Raw genomic sequence first — 8,313 nt, forward strand, 5'->3', positions numbered from 1 at the left:
CAACCTAGTACAAAAGCAGAAGAGGGCCCTGCTCTTGCGAGCTTACAATCTAGTCGGTGGTTGAGGGGGAAGTTAAACAATAGGAGAGGACTGCTTGGATGGGGATGAGTTGATGGGATGATCTGTTGAGGCTGTTAATTGTTCAGATGGCTTGATTAGGATGATGGCTGAAAGTGTTAGGAGGAAAGGTTGGACGCTTCTCCTAAAAGATGGGTTTACAGAGAGCTTCTGAAAGTTGCATACAAGGTAGAAAGTCTGACGGTAGAAGAGAGACATCGGTTGTGAGAGGAACGAAGAGGGCGGCTAGGTGTGTATTTGGATAAGAGGAAGAGGTATAGGGGGTGCAGAGTTGTTAAGGACTCTGTAGGTCAGGAGTTTGAATTTGATTCTGAAGGGTATGGGGAGTCAATGGAGTGACTGGGATAGTGGAGCAGCAGATAAGGAACGGTGACAAAGAAAGATGAATCTAGCTGCAGTGTTGAGGATGGATTGGAGTTGTGAAGGGCAGAAGATTGGGAGAAAAGTTAATAGGGAGTTGCAGTAGTCCAGATGGGGAGTGGTGAGGCCAGTTTTCAAGAGAGGGTAAAGGTCTGTAGAGGAGATATAGAGACATCTGCCTACGGCTGGTAGTAGAAGCCAAAAGAAGATACCACTGGTCCAAGGGAAGAGGTGTAGATGGAAAATAGTAGAGTCCCAAGAACTGAGCCCTGAGAAACACCAACAAACACCAGACATTTAGCGGTAGGGGAGAGTTCCAGTGAATGAACCACTAAAAGTATGGCCAGAAATGTAAGATTTGAGCCAGAAGAGATCTGTGTCATGGATGCCAAGAGCATGGAGGATTTGTAGGAGGGCACTAAAGTGAACCCTTTCAAATTAGCCGGGTTTGGAGGCAAGCAGGATAGAGACACACCAGGTGAAAACAAGAGGTTACAGCAGGAGATGAAGGGTTCAGGTGTGGATCAGATGGGTCAGATGGGTCAGACCAACAATGGCAGTAAAATGGGTGGTACCGAAAAGCATCTGGGATAATAACAGCTCAGCCACAAAGTGGTAAACCACATACACTCGCAGAACAGGGCTACTGAGTGCTGAAATGCACAGCACGCTTAAATCTCCTGTCCTCTGTAGCATCTTTTACTACAGAGTTCCAAACTGCCTCTGGAAGCAACATCAGCACAAGCACTGAGCATCAGGAGCTTCATGAAATGGATTTCCATGACTGAGCAGCTGCACACAAGAAGAAAATCACTATGCACAAAGCCAAGTGTTGGCTAGAGTGGTGTAATGCCCAAAGCCACTGGACTCTGGAGCAGTGGAAACGCGTTCTCTTGAGTGGTGAATCATACTTCACTATCTGAAAGTCTGATAGACAACTCTGGGTTTGGCGGATGCCAGGAGAACGTTACCTACTGGAATGCATAGTTCCCATAGATAGACTGGCGATGGTCGGGCGGCCCTGGCACTTTAAGTCTGGGGGCAGCCGGATGATGTGCAGCTGGATATATGCAGCTATATGCAACTGTTTTCTGCTCGCATTGCATGTGGCCAGACATGCCCAGTCGCTGGCTGCACACTGTAACACATTATCTGGTGAGTAGATCGGGTAAGTTTGAGGTGATTTTGGCCAGGAGGAGGGATAATGGTCTAGAGTTGTTTTTCAGGGTTTGGGCTATTCCCCTTAGTTCCAGTGAAGTGTAATAATAATGTTACAGCATACACAGATATTTTAGACATTTGTATGGTTCCAACCTTGCAACACCAGTTTGGAGAATGGCTCTTTCCTATTCCAGCATGACTGTGCCCTAGTGTGCAAAGAAAGGTGAATAAAGACATGGTTTGATCAGGCTGGTGTGGAGGAACGTGAGTGGCCCCTATAGAGCCCTGAACTCAACTCCATTGAACATTTGGAATGAATTGAAACAGCAGTTGGGAGCTAGGCTTTCTCATCCAACATCAGCGCAAGACACACATCAAAATCATGTTGAAAGTCTTCCCCTTGAAAGAGTGGAGGCTATTAAAGCTGCAAGGGAGGGGGCAACTCCATATTAATGCCCATGGTTTTGGAATGGGATGTCCAACAAATTCATATAGATGTGATGATCAGGTGTCCATATACTTTTGGCCATGTAGTGTAGTTCTGTAGAAACTGGCTAGTATAATGTTGCTTTAAGAATTAAAGAAATGTACAAAGTTGGTAAACCCAATAGTTTCAAGTCTTCATCCCTGGCTTTTCAAATAATATGGAGTCTGCACAAAACATAACAACTCCACCTTGACAAAACCAGAAACTCTTAAAACTAAGAGCCCATAAATGTCTCTCTTCAACCTTATTCTTTTCGCAATTCCTTGACAACAGTGGAAAATATAAAAGGACAACGATGCATAGTATGTTGGCTGTTAATAAACATGGGATAACAATTCCAGTTTACCATTCACATGGATTTGAGAAGAGGGGGGAATATATTGGAGAGCTTACACATAAAAACTAGATTTCTAGTTACTTATACATAGACATGTGAATCAAACAAGGTGGAGAATACAAAAGCACAAAACAGAACCAGAAACCTATAAGTCGATACTTTATACTAGTCTCCATGGGACTAATGGCTCCTTATAAAGTTATATGACTATAATGTATTATGATATATATTTTCCTTAAAGAGATGTAAAAATAAATACTTGTGTGTATACATAAAATAATCTTTCTTATCTCTTGTATTAAGTAAGGAGCCCCCCTAAATCTTTTGCTTAGTGCATATAAAAACTTAGAGCCCTACCTGACTGGCAGTTAAACTGGCAGAGTTCCTTAGGTTTTACAGAGCTTAGTGCTTAATGGATAGCAAATCCTCTGAGCACTCTAAAGCTACACATGACTCTACAAGTTTTAGATGCCAAGCTCGGGAACTCATGGCCGGTGCTATATTTGAGTATTTGCGAGTGGGTAGTAATGTTGCTTACTATTATCAAGCATTCACTTGGTGGTTGTTAGGGACTGGGGACCTCCACTTCACATTAGACACATTTCTTAAACTCACATGCTGTTGTACTTGTGACCACAAGATGGCACTAGATACTTGTAATGTCCTCTGCAGGACATATGTGGTATTACTTATACTTCAAAAACACAAGCAGCACCGGATACTGGCTTAGGGCAACAGCTCCTCCACCACAAAACTAGGGGACATATCATCCGGCACAGGGGTAGTAAACATAACCCATTGCCTTCCTAACGTCACCAGTGTCCATACCCTTCTGCCTCCGTCCCTCACTCCATTGTCCATACCCCTCTGTACCCTCTTTTCCCAAATGCCACGATAAATAAGCCTCTGCTCATAAGCTTGTAACTTGTGCCAAAGAAGGTCTTGATGTGTGGTTAACTTTTTTTTGCTGGGCATTTAGCTGGGGGGGGGGGTCAAATGTATTTGGGGAGATTCTGCAGAATCCCCCCATGTATTTACGAAATGTATCACAAAAATTTTAAAGGGACCTCGCACCTATCATATGCATTAAAGTGCAAATGATGGCTGAAGTGTCCTTTAAAGGTAAGGAGGCAATGTAATAAATCACCAGGAAACACAAGCAAGGTTGTCAGTTGTATAGCCAGAGACATTAGGAGCAGAAAGAGAGACGTTCTACCACTTTACAGACCTTGCCTAGAGCATTGTATAGAGTTCTAGAAATGTCTCCAGATCTCTAGAAAGATATTAACATATTGGAGAGAGCTCAGAGGAAGGCTACTGAAAATGTAAATAGTTTACAGGACAAATATATCTGGAAAGACTAAAGGATCTTAATATGCATAGCTTGGAGGAAGTGGGGGGCATGATAGAAGCAGCTAAACAGGGATTTAACAAAAGGAGGGAAGTTGATTTTATATATATATTTTCAAATATTAGAACAAAAGGTCATAATCTAACCGTGGATTAGATGTAATGTAAATTTAACTGTTCTGAGAGGGTGGTAGAAATGAGTAACAGCCTCCCAGCAGAAGTTTTAGAGGCTAATACAGTACAGAAATTTAAACATGCATGGGATAGGCATAAAGCTATTCATAATGTAAAGTGAGACCAAGGACCAAGTAAGGTCTGAATCTTTACAGCAGAAAAAACAAGCAGATGGCAGATAGGCCGAATAGTTCTCCATCAAATTCTATATTTTTATCCAAGAATAACCTTCTATAAGAATAAATATATTCTGTCCACCAGATGTCGCTGTCTGCAGGTAACATTTGTGTGGTAGTGAAATGCACTTCAAAGCATTTTGCTTTGGAAAAATAAATTATTACTGAAGCTACAAACACTGGAATATGAAAATGTGTTTTATACACACAAAATACACATACATGTATGTCCACAAAAAAGGTGGTACAATGCCCTTTGGCATTACCAGCATTTATGTATAAATATATAAATATAGTCTGATCATCTAAGTTACAATAATGAACAAACATAGTTTTAAATAATAACATACATGTTTGTATTGTTCTTATCCATATTAAATACATCATTCAATGTACAGTGTGGGTTGGAAAAAGTATGTGAACCCGAAGGCTAACGACTTCAACCAAAGCTAATTGGAGTCAGGAGTTAGAAAACCTAGAGTCCAATCAATGCTACAGGATTGGATTTGTGTTTTAGAGCTACTTGAACGTTTTGAGTTTGTTATTCTCAAGAATTATCTGGTAACTTAAACCATGCCTCATGAGTTGAAAGCTGGAAGGGTTACAAAGTAATTACAAAGTAATTTCAAAGAGTTTACATATTCAGTCCACAGTTAGACTAATTGTTTATAAATGTATATGATTTAGTACTGTGGCAACTCTGCCTAAAAGTGGGCACCCAGCCAAGGTGACCCTTGGCACAATGCAGAATGCTCAAGAAGGTAAGAAAAGAACCCTAGAGTAAGAGCTAAAAGCTTGAAGGTCATTGGAACTGGTTAACAGCTCCTTTCATTAGTCTACAGTATGCAAACCACCGTATAGGCATGGAATCCATGGCGGGACACCACGCAGGAAGCTACTGATCTCCAAAAGAAATAAAAAACAAATGGCTCCTCACCTGAAGTTTGCCAAAAAGCACCTTAACACTCCACAACACTACTGGAAAATGTTTTGTGGACTGATGAAACTAAGGATGAATTGTTCAGAAAGAACACGCAGCACTACGTATGGAGTAAAAAAAGGCACTGCATACCAACGTGAAAACATCATCCCAATGGTGAAGAACAGCCGTGGAAGCATCATGATTTGGGGCTGCTTTGCTGCCTCTGGGGCCTGGACAGCTTGCCATCATCGAGAGGACAATGAATTTCCAAGTTTATCAACGTATCATACAGTATAATGTAAGGGTGGCTGTCTGCCAGCTGGAGGAAAGTAGAAGTTGGGTGATGCAGCATTGCAATGGCCCTAAACATCCTAAGAACATGGCTCAGCTTAAGCAGTTCTGTAGGGAACATTCTGCAGGTCTGATCCGCAGCTACCAGAAGGAGGTTAGGTAGCTATTCAGTTCAAGGGTTCACTTTTTAACCAGCACTGTTTATGGGTGTGTTCAGTAAAGACATGAAAGATTATCATTGTTTGTGTGTTATTAGCTTCAGCACATTGTGTTTGTCCATACTTATGACTTAGATGTAGATCATGTCACATTTTATAAACAATTAGTGCAGAATACCAGGTAATTCCAAAGGCTTCAATTAATTATTCTTGCCACTGATTATATAAAAAAACAAAAAAAAATTACCACCTCCAAATCTCTTAGGCTAGTAGTATTAAAAATGTACAAAATAGGTTAATATGTAAGCGATAAACAGGGAATGTTGTAAGACTCAAATTGGGTCATTGTTCAGCAGTGGCACTTACTGTATACAAGAAATCCGAACAGAAATTGGACTACAGAAGCCAGAAAGAATTTGTATGTAAACTTCTTCCACATGCTCAGCGGCACTCACTCTGAATTCATTTAGCCAATCGCATGTATGCTAGCAAAACATCTGTGTTCAGATAGCATGAATGCTATTGGGCTGTTGCAACTCCTATTGACGAGAATGGGGGTACTACTGAGCATGTGCATGAAGCAGATGGTATCCGCTCTGCTTTCTGTAGAGGCAACTGGGGAAGACGGTTAAATGAGACAGGAGTCTAATTTTCCAATTCCAGAGGCTAAAGAATGTCCGCAAGGATCTACATGCAGTAAAATTGTTTGGGGTCCATGCAAAATGAACTCCAACCCTGGCATAAAGCATTCTTTGCAAGAAAGGTTAAGCTCACCTTCTATAATTCACCGCTACCTTGGGCTGCCACCTATTTTAGTTAAATTGGCAAGATTAAAATTGCTTATCACTCAAAATGCATCAAAGATGAATTCATGTAATCTATACCCCCCCAACATCTGCCCCCCCATTCTGTATCCAATGGTTCACTCCAATGTCAAACATATATTTATATATATACACCATACAGGAAAGTGTCAGCAGTGAAACATATAATGTAAAGTGTAGATTTATACAAACTGGGACTCTGTGTAGCACAATCATCCAAGGCTGGATCACGGGTTCCGTCACGGTAAACATTCCTCTGGCTGACCCCACATCATTTAGTCTCACTGCTATACTAATGGAGCCAGCTGTTCTGTACAGAGGGGGACAACGTGAATGTTTATTAGTTGTATAAACCTCTGTGGGTTTGCACCTGCCTCTTAGGATCGCAAAGGCAGTTGGCAACGCAATCCGTAAAATCGAGTTACATTTTCATGGGGAAAATGTCCCCAGGTGGTATCAAAACACACAGGACAGGGGCCAAATCAGCCTCTTGAATGTCTGATGTGGAGACAGAGACTTGCAAGGGCTGGGGAAGCATGTCCCGTACTATGTAAAAAAAAATAAGAAGACTGCCAGATTCCATGTGTAACCTCCAGTGGTAGTTATGAGACCAAACAGAAGAGGACAGAATGGCATTTATTCCAGGCTTGCTTCTACACGTTCACAGCTTGATTGTGCAACATGCAATATGGGAAATCCAAACATATAAAAAAAAAATTAACACTGAAGTTTCTAGTTTAATATATTCACTTATAGGGACGGTCTAGTGTCCCATCCAGCCATTTGTAATGTTTGGAGGTATGTGAAACATGTAATGTTTAGGCCTTTCAAGGTTAAGCATTCCAAAATGATCTTTCCCATAGCAGGACATATTACCTCAAATCATAGAAACCCATTTAGTCTGCTCATAAAATCCATGTTAGTAGGGAAAGTCTTTTACGCAGATATAGAGGAGGTATAGATAATGGTACACGAGTGGGATTAAAACAAGCGCGTGACTGCTTTTAAGGATTGGTGATAGGAAACCAGCCTCCACAGTATTACGTTCATAAGACGTCATCCTACAGCGCACACAAAAGTAATATACATACCGTATTTCCGCATGTATAAGATCCTCGCATGTAAAAGACGTTTTTGGGGCCCGGAATTTGAAAAAAAATATATTACATAAAGTTATTGTACTGGCTTCCTGGGCATGATATGAGTGTAATTGATGTTATCTGCTAGCAATTGTTAGCAATCACACTCCTATCATGCTCAGGCAGCCAGTACATGCACATCACCTTCAGCCACCCTGTACCCTCTCCCTGTGCCCCCTACACACGCATCCATGCTATCACACACATACATTCATTCATTTACTCCCCCACCCTTACCTGATCTTTTGATGCGGCTCGCAGACTTCTGCGGGGGCCGCTGTTTCCCTCTGCGTTGCTCGAACAGGAACAGTGCGGAGTCATGTGATGTGATGTACATTCACGTAAAAAATCTACCACCACCGTATAAGACGCACCCAGTTTTTAGACCCCAAATTTTTCTATATACCGTATTGGCTCGGATATAGGCCGCACCCGCATATAGGCCGCACCCTAAAAGTTAGGTGTTTTTTTTAATGAAAAAAGTTTCTGCCCCTCTGAGATATGCTGCCACTCTGTCTCGAAGATGTACCCCCCCGAGATATGCTGCCACTGTACCCCCCCGAGATATGCTGCCACTCTACCCCCCCCGAGATATGCTGCCACTCTGTCCTCAAGATGTCCACCACCAGACTTACCGGTGCAGACTCCACGGGGTCTTGCGGGGCCATCTACACATAACACGTATTCAACTTCCGGTGCCGCCGTGGGAAGTATCGGCAAGGAAGATTGTTCACGCAGACGTTCACCGGCAGCGGCGATGCGAGCAGAAACAACCTCCGCTGCCGGCACGTCTGCACGATGTGCTTTAAAAATCTCCCTTGCCGGGACTCCCCCCGTGGGAATTCCCGGCAAGGGA

Source organism: Spea bombifrons, chromosome 4, assembly GCF_027358695.1.
Source record: "Spea bombifrons isolate aSpeBom1 chromosome 4, aSpeBom1.2.pri, whole genome shotgun sequence".
Taxonomy (NCBI): Eukaryota; Metazoa; Chordata; class Amphibia; order Anura; family Pelobatidae; genus Spea; species Spea bombifrons.